Source organism: Stigmatopora nigra, chromosome 15 (genome assembly GCF_051989575.1).
Source record: "Stigmatopora nigra isolate UIUO_SnigA chromosome 15, RoL_Snig_1.1, whole genome shotgun sequence".
NCBI lineage: Eukaryota > Metazoa > Chordata > Actinopteri > Syngnathiformes > Syngnathidae > Stigmatopora > Stigmatopora nigra.
This window is the reverse complement of record NC_135522.1, coordinates 6,509,637-6,527,045: the sequence shown is the minus strand read 5'-3', so window position 1 is coordinate 6,527,045 and position 17,409 is coordinate 6,509,637. Positions and strand designations below refer to the sequence as shown.

The 17,409-nt window shown below is 39.5% G+C and overlaps 1 long non-coding RNA gene across 1 annotated transcript in view; it reads left to right on the top strand.

Moving 5' to 3' along the window:
- Positions 1–687: 687 nt before the first annotated feature.
- Positions 688–17,409, top strand: part of LOC144208525 (uncharacterized) — a 121,337-nt gene continuing 104,615 nt past the window's right edge. The window contains exon 1 of the long non-coding RNA XR_013328890.1: positions 688–822. This is a non-coding gene — a long non-coding RNA (uncharacterized LOC144208525). The remainder of the gene's footprint in view (positions 823–17,409) is intronic.

Genomic DNA, 17,409 nt, shown 5'->3' with positions numbered 1-17,409 from the left:
TGGAATTGTACGGTAACGGCCTAACGTTAAAATGCCAGCTGACAGACGAGAAAATGGACGCTCTGCGTGTAAAGAAACATTTTAAGATATAACCCATTTAACCCCTGGTAAAGCGTGTTTCTTCACAAAAGTGGTGTCAAACAGCCTGACTTTGTAGCTCATTTATACTGTACATACAGGATTAAATATTCTTTTTTTCCTAGAATTTTGTGATTGAGTGCGTGCACAATTTCTTATACTCCTGTAAATGAGCATGAATCAGAAGGAAGCGACCAACCCACAGAAAATAGCCTGGAAATTACCCCCAAATCAATGGATAATGATACAAAATTTATGGCTAAGAATGAACTGGTCAGACCCATATGAGATCTAGTTGGCATGATATGGACCACCATCCAAACTGGTTTCCAATGTTGAGATTTTAAATTCTAGACAACTTCCAATGCGTTTTTTGTTTGTTTTCTCATGTTTTGTACGATTTATTGATCTATTTTTTTAAAGGGGGATCAATTTGGGATGATTTCCCACTAAATTCTCATTGGAACGCCATTCTAAAGCCTGCAGCTTTCTATTTGTGCCAGTGAACATCAAAGCGTCTTCTCCAGAATAGGAAGTGACTGCAGTCAATGACATCATCCACTTCGGGGTCACTTCCTGTAAGAGGCGCGTGGCCGTAATCAACCCGAGCTAATTCGTTCGGCGTTCCGCTCTTTCTCCTCGCGTCCATTCCGACTGATGTGAAGTGGCATCAATTAAGTAGATCAGCCAGGTGTGAGCCAGGAATTAATGACAGGGATGGGGGGTGGACAGGATACCTGACAGGTACTCTTTTATTTATTATTTTTTGTATGAATCTTGCATCTTGTATCTAGACAGCTGTTCGCTATTCACTCTTTTATCTGGACAGGCAACAGATATACAAGTTAGGATGAGGATTTTTCTAGAATAAGGGTCAGGTTTGCTAATCCTAAAGCCTTCCGCTTGCAGTATTCTTGTCTACTTTTAATGGAACCGTGCAAAATATGTTTCTTGGAAGAACCAGTGGGGATTGTTGATGGGTTGGTCCGATTGTTGCACGTTTTGTGCAAAAATAGTTTGAACCGTCTACCTCAATGGTGCAACTTTCCGTGATCTTTCTGCATGCTGCAACTCTGTTTTACTTCAATGTGACTTTGAAGGCGAATGTTGTGCCTCATGTATATGTATGCATGCATTTTATTCCATATTGGATCAGTCACACTTTTATTATTGGGACTTTAACGTGAACTCAAATCCCACAAATTGTGTTTTATTGATGCTGCAAAGAGTTGATCTAGTTGAAATATAGTAAAAAAAAATATCATCCCCAAAGTTGAACTGGGAAGTTAACTGTTATGGGGTTTATTGCCTTTTCCTATAACATGACCTTCATCCAATCTCCATCCAAGATTGTTTTGGAGGCGGCCACCTTTTCTGAAAACCTTTCTCTTTGCACGCTGATGATGTGTCATTGCTGCAGGCTCTAATTAAGTAGCAGGTAAAGGCTCAGATCGCTTTAATTGCAAATCAGTGCTGCTATTCTGTTTCATATTTGATCGTCCGCCTAGGTGCAAATGCCACCAGCGAAGCGTCTCGCCTCGCTCTCCTTTTTTTCTCCAGATCTTCTAATAAAGACAGAGGTCTCGCTCGCTCTTTGGCCGCACTCTGTATTCTGTCACTTTTTCCCCCTCCCTTCTGTCTGGGAACTTTCCTCTATCTTCCTTTTGGAGCATTAATTAGGCACCCAGGTGGAAGTGTGGAATGTGCAGTTTTGTGAGGAAAGGAAGTCACAACCTGAACCCTTGTGAAAGGCCGCAGAACATAAGAGATTTAGGTGGCTTTGAAACTTCTTGTTCCTGTGGGTTTCTGTAGGTGTGTATATCCTACATGTATGCGTGTTTGTCCCAACCCAGAGTTTTACTCCCAGGAAGCTGGTGGTGTTGTCAAGGTTACCCAATGAGGCAAAAATAACAAGGGAGTTCGCCATTGTTCGCTATGAAAGTATCTCAAGGATGTAGTCTTGATAGAAACAATCGCCGACTGCTGTTTTCATGTTCCTGCGTGTGTTTTTATGAGCTATATGCGCCTGTGAACTGAATACAAATGGCTCAAAAGGAAGATGTTAACATTGCATACCTTAATAATTTCCCTTGTTTTAGCCAGTCTTTTCCTTTTTAGTTTGGATATAATTTACTAAAACATATGGGTATTTGTATTTCATTGCCATTATTAAATCTAATTTAAAGTACTCAACGTATTTTTGGTGGTGTATTTAATTTTCTCTTTTCTAAATCAATGTTTTGTAATAATAGAATTGATTTAAGAATAAAAGTCTTGACTAGTTCAATCTTTAGTGGCGTATTTAGCCAACAGTAAAATCCCAGGATGGTGGGGTAAATTAGATTAAAATTGAGCTATGGTCATCATTTTGCGGTCCCTTACAAAAATTAATTTCACAACAATTTGTATCATGTGTATTGATCAGTGCTAAAGCATTCCAATGCTCATGACCGTATTGATATTTACTACAAAACCAATAATACGTTCATTGGCCTGGAAAGATTAATTTTTCAAAATATGTCACTATGACCCATTTTTCTGGTGTTTTTTTTCTAATGAAGCAACTTAATTTTACATTATATCCATTTTATGTAATTTCTTAAGCGTATTTTCTATTGCTGAAGTAAAAAAAAGATAGCTGCATCCAGTAAAAAAGTATGGCCGCCATCTATAGTACAATGAGAATTCCGTCAACAGACCTCAACATCCTTTTTTAAATTTATTTATTTTGAATCTCCTTAAACTTCAGGTAAATTCTGGACCCCCCCTAGATGGGTCCCATTTATTTTCCCAGTATCATTGCGGGTATAGACTTTGTTTTGATTGACTGAAGCAGTTTTGTTGGTGTTCAAGGTCGTTTGTTTATAGCTGTCACGCAGTGGCTGTAAAGAGCGATGGCGTGTAAAAAGCTGTTGTCATTTGCCCTGTTTTTCATCTCGCATTCGGCCCCACAATATTGTTCCCTCAGTTGTTCTATTTTTTTTTTTTTTTTGCTTGCTTTGTGCTTTTTGTTGTGGCCTTTATTAAGATGAAAGGACGGTTGGAAGCAAACAGCACTTAGGTAAATATAAAAAGGAATGTATTGTGTGTTTGTGTGGATGAAGTGTGTGTGTATATATCATTATATGTACTATAAATATAGACAAAAAGGTGTTTGATTTTCTCACCTGCTTGTGAAGTCCATCACAGGTCACCCACAAGATAGCTGTTTGTCTAGCAAAATGATTACATTTCTGTTGGTCAGGAAAAAGTGCGATGTATCGATTTTGACATTTTCTCTGATTTCTTTGATCATTGTGGCGTGGCTCTATTGATTTTGAATGGTCCGTTACAACATGGTATCCAATAACCAAGACTATCAGCAGTATTATTTTCATTTGAGCCTCCATGTTCATTTTTTTAAACTTACTGTAGAGAACGCCAATGTTCTTTTTAACTTGGACATCAACTTGGTTAAAATGATTTTGAATGTTAAATAAGACACAATGGCAAATGATCCTATTGTATTATTTTTTTAATATTCGTACTTACGATTCTATTCAACTTCCAATTCCATGATTCAATTACTGTAAACTAAAAGCCCTATTCATTTTAAAGTAATTATCCCTGGGTCTGTTGTGAGCAAATTTGTAGTACAATTCATTAAAACATACTAGTTTAGGTAAGACTCTTATTGATTTTGAATGATATCCTATACAATATGACCCAATTACACTAGATTTAGGCTTCATGGCAGTCCACTGGTTCTAGGTTAGAGAAAAAGAACTGAAAAGGCTGTATTTTTTTGGAACACCATCCTTTATGAAGGATTGAATAAGTGGTTTCATGGACATAGACCTGGATTTTTGTGTGTGCTATTGTGCTCATTTGGAAACTGCAGCCCTATTGAACAGTGTTGCCTTGAGAATTTAGTTCATCTCATTACCAATGGCCATAGCTTGGAACACCCGTGCAATATAGTGAATCATATTCATCTATTGAATGACAAAGAAATGCTCACAAATCCATTTTTTTGCCCCACTAATAAAATCAAAAACAATAATGGTCTTATTCATATAGAATTTTATTTTTGAGTATTTCAATTTTTAAAACACAACAGCCTTTAGTGGCCCTCGATGTCCTGTTCCAGGAAAAAAATAGCAATTGGACGTCTAACGTTGTTAATGGCCCTCAAACATAAGCTTACAATGCCAACATTTGTTTCCAGAAATGTTAAACAATATGCTTTTCGGTATTTACACATTTTCAGAAATGTTGCACTGAAATATTCTTATAAAAAGCTACATTTTCTAGTTAGAAATAGCTTGGTTGTTATCTATAGTATTGTAGAATTTCATATGTTGATTTCCTAAGTCAGGCAAATGAGTGGTTAGAGTGTCGGCCTCACAGTTCTGGGGTCTTGGGTTCGATCTCAGGTTGCTGTGTGGATTTTGCATGGTAGTTTGCATGTTTTTTCTCCGGGTAGCCCGGGTAGGCTGGTTGAACACTCTAAATTGCCTCTAGGTACGAGTGTGATAATGAATAGTAGTCTCTCTGCCTGTACTCTGCAATTAATCGTTATTGTGAGCTTTGTATCGAAAAATGTGTTGTCTCGAGTTGTGCCTCCTGGTTTTTGCTCCTAGTAAATTGTTGCATGACCTTATGTGTGCTTTTTCATCCCGTATCCGCCTCTCAATGTTGGTGAAACAACATCGAGTGCAATTGTTTCATCTTGACGCCGTGCTTAGGGCAAGTAGCACAAGTAGTTGGCGGCTGACGGAAATGACTGCAGCCTCGGGTGAAATGCTCCACACATTGACTGTTGGAATTAGGCAAAAGACTTTGAGATGGATAAACAAAATCATTTGACATTTGTCTTCATCTCCCTTGTTTTTCTTCTACTTTAAGCCATTTTGAACTTTGTTGGGGTTGTGTTCTTCCTCGCAATGCACAGACACAAACGAAAAATAATGTTATATCAATCTATGTGCATTTCTTTCATTTTGTCTGCTCCTCAAGTTCACTTCAAACACAGTGTGGCAGAGCATTTGTCAAAGTTTCCAAATGGAAAAAGTCCCTTTTCACACCTGAGTTCTGAACTTTGTAAATGTTGGAGGCAAAGCGCGTGTCTAATACCCCTGCGAGCGTATCTAATAATGTGAGCTGTTGATTGCCATATGGACGCACTGACTGGCTGTAAATATATCATTTAATGTATTAGGGTGGTGGCAATTTTAATTTTAATTAAAAAAAAATCTAACCTTTTTATTTTCAGGCGTCTCTTGGTCTGCTTGATGAATGTGAAATGAGTACGCCTCCTAAAATTCTTGCATTTTGCCTTTAATTAGGTTATGTTGTGAGTGTGTGTGTGTGTGTGTGTGTGTGTGTGTGTGTGTGTGTGTGTGTGTGTGTGTGGTGGAGGGGTTGTGGGTGTGGGGGAACTTGTGTGGGATTGAATTAGTGAGGAGCAGATGTGACTTCTTTCCAGCTATCAGGCTTTTCTGAAGAGGAGCTGTTTAATAAAACTATTTAAATGGAGGGTGGTGCGGACTTGGGAAAATAAGGAATCATTTCCACCCCCTAACAAACTCGACACCATGTTTGACGTGAAATTTTGGTCAGCAGCAAACATTTTGAGTGTTGCCAGAGCTAAAAGAAAAGTGTGTCTTTGATCACATGCTTTTTCCATGTTAGCATTTTGAATATGGCGGACCTTAGGTTACATACATGTTTGGTAACATCAAAATAGTTTTGCATTTTGGTGAATCATACCATGTTTTGCTTTTGAACCTTTCAAAGAAATCACTTTCAATTTAGTGTCTTTGATGGCTGCATTGTTTATAGTGCTGTCTTTGATGACTGTAATTTTTTATAGTAGTGTCTTTGATGACTGTAATTTTTATTGTAGTTTATCTGATGACTGCAATGGTTATAGTAGTGTCTTTGATGACTGTAATGTTTATAGTTGTAAATATCAAGACACTTAAGTATGACAAACACTGATGATATATAAGATCAACAATAATTATTTTATGACCGTAACATTAGAAAAATGTAAGAATTTGGTAAAGCTAAACTTTAATGGCAATTGAAGGTAGTTATAGACAAGTAAACATTTTTGACGAGCCTAACTTCATTCAACTCCATTTATAGTACGACAATTTCATCTCAATTGATTTCCTGATATCAAAGAATGATAATAAAACATAAACTCATCAATACAACATTAATACAAGCTTGTAACTCGATTCTGATGCGGAAGATCATGCAATGTGTAAATGTCAAAAACAATCCACTATCTTAATAATAGTAACATAGAAGATCAAGTCAAATCCATTTTAAATCCTCAATAAATTCCACCCTATGTATTTTCATTTGTAAACAGCAAAAATTATTTCATGTCCTCACAGTAAAAAATCCACATTTTTATAAGCTAAAAGAAAAAGTCCGGATTCTCCAAGAGAAGAAGAAAAACAACATATGTAATAAATGTCTTTAAATGGGAGGAGGTGGGAGCTGCTGAAGAAATAATTTCCTCCCGCTAACAAACTTGACACCTCTCTTGCTCTTCATCCCACTAGCTGTGGTGATGAACTACACAGTCCATGTTGATGGTGTATTGCAAAAGAGGGTGTGTGCAATAAACAGACATTGACGGTGTTTGACTTCCCCGCTCGGCCATTTGCACGCGCCTCGCCTCGGCTAAACGAGTGAGGGAGAGCCCCAGCACTCCCAGCGAAATAAAGAGGATCTCATTTCCTTCATCTTCTCGCCGCTCGCGTCTCGAGGGGCTCTCAGCCATAAATGGCGTGCGCCGTGTCGCTCCAATCTTCCCACAATCCCCTCGGGGAAGTCTGTGTTGGTGCGCCGGGCCCCGGACTCGACGAGCGCTGCGTCGGAGGCGCTTTTAGTAAAGATTGCTCTATTGGTTATGGATCATTTAGAATCCAATTTCATTTAGGACTGTGGGAAAGGAAAGGGGAGGCCAAATAAAAAAACAAAACAAAAAAAACAAAGTATTTTAATTAAGAAAAGCTGGCTGGAAGTGCAGTATTTGTGTTGGCATCTCATGGCGACTTGCGATGGCAGACTGTAGCCCACTGGGGGACTTTTTGGTTTACACTGCGGGCCTTTTTATTCCCACCAGAATAACAGGAGGAGGTTGACGTGTGTGTGAACGGCTGAATTTACACAGCACTTTATTACAATCCACCATTCAGTGATTCCTAGTACTGTACTGCATAGTAATTGAGGTTTAGGAATAGGGTAGTACTCCAAAGTCTAAACATGCCCCTAGTAGCACCTTACCCCAAATGGACTACAGTTTTCCCACTTCCTTGACATGGTGTGTGTGCCAGCCTATTCCATGTTCCCCTCTTCAGAATAATAACTGTTTGGAGCTGTGTTGGAATCTTGTTACACTCACTCCTTACTAATGGAGACAAATTCCAGCAGAAGCCCATGCAACCTGATACCCCACACCCACTCAATTACACACATTCACACAGCAATGTACTTGCATGGTCTCTGGAGATCCACGTTGTTTCTCTCCTAAGCTTAATGTATAGATTCTCGTCACAACTCAGGTGTGAGAGTCACATGCAAGTGATGGAAAGTCGTCATTTTTTAACACTGAGGTTGGATACATAACACCCATTTAATGTTAAAAGACCCCCGAGGGTGTCAATCATTTTTGTCAGTGGCAGTTTTATCCAAAGGGGAACAAGGCTGGAGCAATTAATTGATTAATGAATTGACAGTTTAGTTAATTCTCCTGTATTATATTTTTAAAGAGTATAAACACCAAATATTCCCTATAAATCTATCATCTTTATATGTATTGTTGCATAAAACATGAAGTCGACACATTCTATACTTTCCTGGGCCGCACAGAGGGATGGGACGGGCCGGCTCTGGCCCCTCCACCCCCCACTTTGACACCTAGACCCTGCCTCGTATTTGTGTTTTCAGCATGACTGTTTTTTTCTCTGCAGATTCCACCTGCAGTAGTTGGTGGAGGAATAAGTGATTAAGCTAATAGACACAAGATATAGTAAGGTGTTGACATAAACAGATACTATTGACACTAGCAGAAAGCCTGTCGATAGTCGTGTTTATGCTGACATCAACTTCTAGAGTTTGCTATTCAATACCCATTAGGTCCGAAAGTGAGACGGCGAGCCAGCTCGTCTTGTTAATTGGACCGCTGCATCAATCGCTGTTTTTTTTAAATTTCTTTTCGAGCTTAGAAAAGAGAGAAGTGGGTGCTAGGGTAGTGAGTTTTGCTTCAAAGTAAGAGAGAGGGAGATGACAGCCAGATGTGTGACGGGAAGCCAGAAGCCTGTCTTGTGACGACCTTCTGGCAATCGTTTGCCTCTGACTAGAATATGGATGCTCTGCTGGCTTCCCTTACTTTGGCGCCGCTCCCACTGTCTACAACCCCCTCTCCCAGACTACCAACAGACCACCCTCCCCTTTTAAAATTGCCGACTCGGGCCTCGTTTTTCTCACTTTTGCTCTTCACCTTCACTATTTCATCCAAAGGGTGAGAAAGCTTGTTCCTCTGCCTGGAAAGCATCAAATAGTAATTTATAGACCAGAAAATCTCTACAGTTGATTGAATCTGTACGTGCACCAATACTACAAGGCTACAGCATAGTTGATATAAATACTGGAAGCTGGATGGATACTCATCCATCCATTTTCCCTAGCATTTGTCCTTATTAGGCTATCTCGTGAGCTGAAGTCTATCAAAGATTACTTTGTGTAAGATGTACTTGACTTGTACTCTTGACATAAGCACTCAGACTAGTGTAAAACTATTTGCTCACATAAATGTGACCTTCCTATCCATTCTCTATCTCCATTTTGCACAAAAAAAAACATGCCACGTTGAAAAGGACTTGGTTGAGACATTAAAAAAAATGGCAGGAAAACACAAAAGTCTCCTGGTTTGACTTTTCAAGCAATTCTATTTTTTTCTGCACAGAAACCCACAAAACATCCCCTCAGAGAAACCCCCCCATACCACACCTCCCTCATGTCAAGCACTTGTTTTTATTCTGATGGCGTGGTTGCACTCCTGCCATCTTGGCCTGACTCACTGACAGAGTGAGCGCTGGCGTTTCCTGACTTTGAGACTCTGCCATCAGCTTCCTGATGACATGCTGGAGATCACACGTATATTCACAAATGCACACACTACAAATATTTGCATACCCGTTTTTGCAGATAGCTTATGTTCACATGCAGACACACTCAGCAGGCATACTTGAAACATGAAGCGGATGTAGAAACAAACATGCACACCTAAGCATACTATGTGTATATATGTATATGCATATATGTGTGTGTATATGTATATATGTGAATATATGTGTACATGTATATGTATTTATAAATATAAAATATTCTCATATGACGCCCCTAATTGTATATACTTTATTTTGAAGACCCTTAAGTTCCAATTCACATCTGAGAGTCAGAGGGTGCCAATTGACCACTTGAATTGATGTTGTTGTTGTTCTTGTGGATACTAACTTTGGTGTCCTGCTTCTCTATCATTAAAAAACCTATCATCTTGAAACTTGGTAGTTCTGTAGCATAGACCATCATCTGTTGATCTGTGTAGCCTTATTTTTTTAAATGTCTTTAAGTCATGAATGATTAGTTGATTGTGGTATTATTAACTAGTAGAGGAGAGTCTTTTGCATGGTTAGGAACAATATAGATGGTGTAAGGCGAAACAACCTTCAGCGTGTTTGTGTGCTGGTGCACACACATGCCCGTTTTAACTTTGTGACAGTGTTTTAGAAGGTGACAGTCAATCATTTACCATTTACAATTACCAAGCCGCAGAGGGCAGCATCGAGCCTCTCTTTTCAAGATGCTTAGATTTATTTCAGGGCTTTTGTTAGAAAACTTTTTGTTTTTGTTAGTCCCTGCAGTGTCACTGAACTAACAACGAAAAAAGTCTGTCTGTGTTGGGGGGTGGGCAGGTGTACCAGTGTATGTGCACGCCGTTTCCTTGTCAGCCTGCCAGCAAGGGGATTACACGGAGGACCTCCCGGAATAAGGACATTTGCACTGTAGTCTGCCGTCAATCCTCCTCTTTGGCTGCATGTGAGCTCGCAGCCTAGCGGGAGATTTCGATGCTGCTCACAGTGAGATGGGCCAGCAAATTTCCACATGTCGAAAGCCGTATGTGTGTTGGCAAGAGGGAGAACAAGAGAGAGAGAGAGAGAGAGAGAGAGAGAGAGACAGAAAGAGAGTTTAAAAGCAGTGAGAACGTTGAATGTTTTACCATTTTTTGCAAACAGTTGTTTGTTTGTATTACCTTTGCATTACACAATACTATGTTGCTACTGTAGTACAGTGCAGAGGTATGTATTGAGCTGTAGTGCAGTTTCTACTACTCTATGTCAAACCGGTTTGTACAAGGCACTGTGCAATTCTGCAGTATTTCACAGTTCCATTGTGTAAAATATTGGAATTTATCCCAGTGTTCCCTTGAGATACAAAAGGACTTTGCTTATATTACAAATCTTTCCCAATTGAAATAAATGGACATCCAAATTATTCCATGCAGACACAAAAAACAACCAGTTTGTTTTTCAATGTTACTATTTTTTATACAAAAACTTTCAATCACTTTTGTTAACAAGGGTCAAAGTTTGTCCATAATTTCCATTTTCAAGAACATATTAATTTTTCTCATGAGCATGTGATGCCCTTTTGCAGAAAAATACTAACTACTGGGATAATTTAAATGTAATTATTTGTCTGGTGAGATGTGGCGAGACGTTTTTGTAGTCGTGATGCATCTGCGTTGGATCTGCAAGTCGTATAATTTCTAGCAAAGAGTATTATTGGTCAAGAGGTGATTTGCATCATGCAAAAAAAATAGAAGTACTGCTTTGGCAATCCATCACTCTGTATGAACTGAAAATTCTATAATTGACCTGCACAATTGTTTGTGGACGCCACTATGTACGCCTTGGCATTGACTGAAAAATACTACTAAAGGAAAAAAAAACAAGTCATTGAGTGCTTACTGTAAAGCAGTGGTTTTACGGGAGTGCATTAGTGAGCAGCACTGGTCAGTGATGTGCAGCACAGCGTAATACAGTTAAAAAGGTTATGTGAAGTTTAAAGTAGTGTCGGTTAATAGTAGCAGTCAATGAGATGCTCGTATGCAGAGCGGCTGTCATTGCGGCTTGGCGGAGCAAATCCAGAAACCTCAGAGTTCTGCTCTCTTCATGAGTTTTTTTCCCTCAGCTCTAACTCATTAAGAGACGAGAAAACTTGAAGGATGGATTTCCTGCAAAAATGACCTTTTCATTTTTCTATCAGAGTTCAGGGTTTTTCCTCTTCAATTTGACAATCGCTCTTACTCACTCTGCAATAATGTTATTATTCGCTATAATGTTATATAACGTTCCTAAAGCAATACCAGGAATCCTTCCTTTAGAAAGCAGTGCTGAGATTTTATCGTAATACTACCGACTTCTAAAAAAAAGTACTATTTTCCATTTAGTTGTGAAAAATTATCATTTGGAGAGGTGAAGTTTAGTGTTTTGGTTGAAAGCCAAAGATGAACTCTGTCTTTAAATTCCATCTGAAAAATGTAATGGCTTGCTGTTAAATCTAAAACTGTGATAATTCAACATGGTCAAAGCTTAAGGTATATATAGATAGTCACTAGCACTATAAAATAGATGACATTTTATGACATTTACTTAGCAGCCTGTTGTGAGCTACTTTGTGGGATAATTGGCACACCATGAAAGTCACATAATTGGGCCTACTTTTACCCCGCCAATTCTTCACTTCTCTCTGACAAAGAATGAGAGACAAACACAGAGAGCGAGAGAGAGGTGGGTTTTTTTTGCCTTCCTGTGAAGTGTAAAAGCTCCCCGCGGGCTACACTTCCTGTTTCCAAAGCCGTGACTCACAACAAACTTTGTGGCAAAAAAAAAAACGAATTGTAAATCACCTGCTGCCAATTTGTGTTGTCATCACATTGATTGATTTCATTGAGCTTGCACAGCATGATTGTGGTTAGAATATTTGGCTCACAGTGCTGAGGTTCTTGGGTCTGAATTTGGAGTCTGGCATCTCTCTTGCTTGGGAAGTTGGCATGTTATGTTGTCACCGTGTGTGGCAAATGTGGATGTGGAGAGCCCACGGATTAGTCTCCAAACGGTCTGCAAATGGAAGAGCAGATTTGATGTCCTTTTTTGGTCCACAGTAGTTTTCACCTTGGAACTAACTCTATGTATGTTATTCTTGGAAAGGCCCTTATTTATTATTCTGCCATGGACACTGACCTTACAGCTTTGTTACAAAGACAATGTAGGATGACCTACTGCGCATGTGCCATCTAACGTTGACTATCTATGTCCGTCTACGTTTTTCAACTTTTTTAGAGCTGCAGAACTCTTACCTTTTAAAAAATCTCAAGGCTCACCACCATCTGAAATTCCTCTAATTTACAATTGACAATATTAAATCAATCTCATAAAACTTTTATCAACAGGAATCAAATAAAGCCTCCAAAAACTATGTCAAATTCAAATTTTCACACGGACAATTGTCACCAAAAGTTGATGTCTGCAGACTCCGAACAACCTCCTGGTTTGAGTGATGTAAAAATAAGCAATGTAATCTAAAAATGTTATGACATTTAATTTCTTGGTAAATAATTTCCTGCAGCCGCGGCACATTGGTTGGGAAACACTGGTGTACTACGTCACAGCCCTCCACCACAATCTGAATAAAGACCACTTGATCCTTTGCCCGGATCTAATATTTACCCTCATTGAAAAGAACTTGTCGATTAGATTGAAAATTTGAGAATATGCAGGAAGGTATAGCAAAGAACATCGGGGCTTTCCCCGAAATCACTTCTGTGCAGAGCAGTGGAATGATGTATGATCCCAGATGGCAATGGGTTGCATCTGCTGTATTTACTTGACTGTGAGGACGTTGTGCATTTGGTCCAGAAATATCAGAATGGGGGCTGTTTTAGAAGGGCCCTTATTGCCATGTTGGAGGAGGACCCCATTTTGTGTAATGGCAGCACAGAGGATGATGTTACCTCCACACTGGGACATTGATTATACCCCTGTGTACCTGTTGTTCTTGAGTTTTGAGAGTTTAAATCCTGCCTCATCGCAATAAATGTACACGAATGGGAATTCTGCAGTGTATTTGCAAAATCTTTTAAAATAGCTCTTTTTTTCTGTTACACAGCCATTTGTGCTGTATTATTTTATATATGATGATAAAGCGTACTGTAAATTTGGGGAAAACAAAGTATTTATTATTATTATTATTGAAAAAGATAAAACTCACTTTTATGACTTTGACAATTCAGTGATCAGTCAAATGGGGTCAAAAACAATAATTAATATTTTTTTATTAGTATTTAACTGTTTTATTGTAAAATATCACCAAAATTGGCATTTGTACAGATGTATGAAGACCTCCATTATAGATTTGTGCAGATATGTTTGTGCATCTTTATGCATGTCCCTGTAATGTCCTAAAAGATGTCAAAATTGGACCTAGACTTGTGTCTAGTGAGTTTCCATCCAATCATAGCATCCCAGTCATCATCTTCATCGTCATCATCCTTACCAGACAGTTAGTCAGGTCTCACAGACTGTCTGATTGTTATTCCACTCGTCACATTTTCTTTCTGATCCTCCTCATTGGACGTTCCCCTGCCGGTTGCCGGTGGTAACACAGGGGCGACAAAGGTCGTCGTCTTCTAGCCGAGGTGAAGGGCCGGCGGCCATGTTAATGCGTGGTTCACGGCGCGGGCGGCCATTAATGTTTGAAAAGCTGTTTAAAACAATCCTAATGAAGCCGGCGGGAGGAACGTGACTTGAAATTCTTCCTTCTTTTTCTTTTAACTGCTTCTCGTGTGTGTGTGTGGTTCGGTCTGTCAGTCAGTCTCTGACTGCATGCAAATGAGTTCCTTCACATTGCTGCGCGTGTGCATGTGTGGTGCGGAGGTGTGTCTCGCAGGGACGTGGATTTGAGGATGAGCTGGTGTTGAATGGGCGGTGGGAGACATGGCAGCAAGTCCTGCGGGTCCGCCGCCTCGCCTGTAAATGTCTGTTGTGTTGATGGGAATACTTGGATGAGTTTGATACACTGGTAGAAATAAACATCAATGGGTGCAGCTGCATTGTAGGGTGAATATTATGGAACTATTGTACAGTATGGTTGTATCAAGTTGTATTTTGCACCACCAGAAACATGATTGTACCCCTCACAGAATGCTAAGGCTAATCCACACGAAGAATCCTGCTAGAAGAGAATTATACAACCAATTTGCTAACGCTTCGCACCAAAAACTCTGTCTTAGGCCCGGTGTTTACGTCCAGATGGTCCCATCCTGCATCTGAGAGCCCCCCGATCCCCTAACCCTCTCCCTCCTCATACTCCTCCATCCTCTGTCATCTTCTCGTCTTCCTCTTTTCTGCTTTCCTTCATCTCCCATTCAAACCCAAATCACTTTCATCTCCCGCTGACGCCCACTTCAGACTTCAACTGGCTGCTCGCTCAGCTGTCTGTATGTCTGTCTCAGTGGCCCCAAGAAGCCCCTCTCTCAGTTGCTGCCTCGTCTTTACTGGCACTGATACGCCTTCACGAGGACTCTGTTCAATGTCCTCACATAAGATTCCCATGGGGCTGCAAAATGCAATTTATCTCATTTGAACTAATGCCATTCATCTGTACATTCCACTATACTTTATTCTATTCACAATGATGCCATGTGGTTGAGAAATTGTACTCATGCCATTTTCTTACATGGTCCCACCATACTAGTACCACTTGCTTAGTGCCTGACTAAAGTATTCTATTTATGTCAAAAGGACTGGTGTCTCCTCCTGCCTCTGTTTTAGCAATTCAATGCAAGTTTGAAAGTATTTTTTTGTCAATCTGGGTCTGGCATAGACATAGTCATGCCAGACCTAGATTGATTTGTAAAATTAATTTTCTTCAGAACCAATGTTTCTGCAGGAAACTAACGTGAAACGTGGCAGAAATTTGGATGGATAACCATTTAAAAGATTAAAAGATTTCTTACTTCGGCCTATAAATGTTAGCATTTCTGCCCAAGTTCCTTACTGTAGAACACCTTGTGCCTATTTAAACACAGCGGCAGGGAAAAACAATCTGCAATGTATGCCCAGCATGGTCGATAAAGATGTAAATAGGCAGAGCTCTTGTTGTACTTTAGTTTAGGTTATTTGTATGAACAAATTGTTATTCTTGATAGGTAAAACACTTGAGTTTTATTTGATTCTGGATTTGTCTATTCACATCCTAAAAATGTCCACAGCCAACTTTTATGTACTATAAACTTCTTCTCTTTTGCGAACGTAAACAAACTTCATTTAATTTAATTGACCATTGCGGCTAAATGTTCTTTAATTTATTTAAGTAGTTTGCAGATTTGCATTGTTTTTTCTCAGTTAAAGTAAAATTGTTGAATTTGCAGCCTCCTATAATAACAGAACGCGTCTATATTTGAGGTTTATGCGCTAATTAAATCGAAGAATCTCAAATTACTTGAGATTTATGAGTTTTTCCAACTCTCTACTGATACTTAATCCAAATCCAATCTGAGTGTTATGTAGAAGACTACTTTTATTGGAATTGTCTTATTCTAAAGTAACAATACTGCCTCTACGGCCATGCAAAGTCCATCTTATCAGAATTTTACCCGTGCCATGCTCTTGCAAATAGCTGCACTAGTGTGTGTTATTTTATTGGTGCATGTAGTGTGCATGAGGAGCATCTGGAGTGTGTGCACTGTTCTCCTGGGTGACAGCCACGTAGCATATGGTGAAGCCCGGTGAAGGATGGCTGCTGTCAGCATCCAAAGTGCTTACCAGCGAACGAATGGAGGAAACAGATGAACGGTGGCGTCTTCCCAGGAAGCGCTGAGGGTGCAAGGGTGTTATGTTAGAGCCCTGCTATAAAGAAAAACGCCGGCCATGCATTACGGTAACCGCCGTTCATGTTGAGGAGGTGAACCAATCAAAAAGACGGTACAAATCTTCGCCGTGACGTTGACAACAGCCTAAGGCACTTTCTCACCACTCAGCCACTTTATGTGCAAATTAGGAGGAGGTGAAGTCTGCCTTTTGCATGTTTGCAAATGAGAGAATCAAATCAATACCGAAGGGCTGTCCATTTTTCTCGTACAGCCAGAACGGAGGAAAAAAAAATCTCATTTAGGAGTGTCTTAAAACACAAATAATTGGCTTATACAAAAAGATGGAAATGAGAAAACACACATGGTTGTGTTAAGTTCATTATGTCTTCTTTTAGTATCCTAGCAATAGTTTTTCTTTTAATTTTTAGCTCGTTTTTTTACGTTAACTGACACGTGTCGGCAAAATAAATTTGATTCCAGATTGTGCCGTTAGGGAACAAGCACCAACTTTTCCAATAATGCCAATCGCCCCTTAACTCGTTGCTATTGACTTCAATTTTCATTGCCACCCTCCCAGTTCAAATGGGCTAATGCGTACTACTCATCAACTAATTTAAATTCACAGCAGATTGATGAACACCACCATGTAATTTGACATCCATCATCATCTAGCAGGGAGACTGTTAAATCCAATTTCACAAATACATATGCTACTTGGCTGCAAAGCCTAATTTATTACCTTCCTTCCTACCTTTTAAATGTGGATACAATATCCTCCTTTTCCTACCATTCATATAATTTTTGATGCTAACTGACAGATGAGCGTCTCTCTCTCTCTTTCCCGAAAGTCCTACGGGACTATGCGACCTCTTCCACATCTTCCTGCCCAGCAGGCAAAGCTCGGCGACGCAAACTTGCTGAGATTTCCCAAGATGCAAGCGAATCCCTTCGGGTGTTCCTGCAGAGATAGCAACGGCGTCACCTCGCAGCAGAGGTGAGCCGCGTGCTGGAAGGCAAACAAGGAAAAAGATAATTCTACCGACACTTAACTACATTTACTTTATCTCACAGAAGCACTTCACACAAAAGAAAGTTATAAACTAAAGTGGAAAAAGAATGAAGCAGAAACTGCTTTTTAAAAATTATTATTGAATTTGGCCTGCACAAGATGCTTAAGTAAATCTGCATATAGTTGTGTAAACATCTATTTTTATGTTTAACAAATGACAGTGGAAGGATTTCAAGTTTGATTTATAGCCCTATACCAGCAAAACGTCATGTTTCCAAAATAAGAACACGCTAACCATACTATTTCGTATGCTTTGTGTGTACAAATATTAAGCAAACAAATATTCCAGTTGAACCATTTGTCATGTTTCTGCAATATTTCTGAA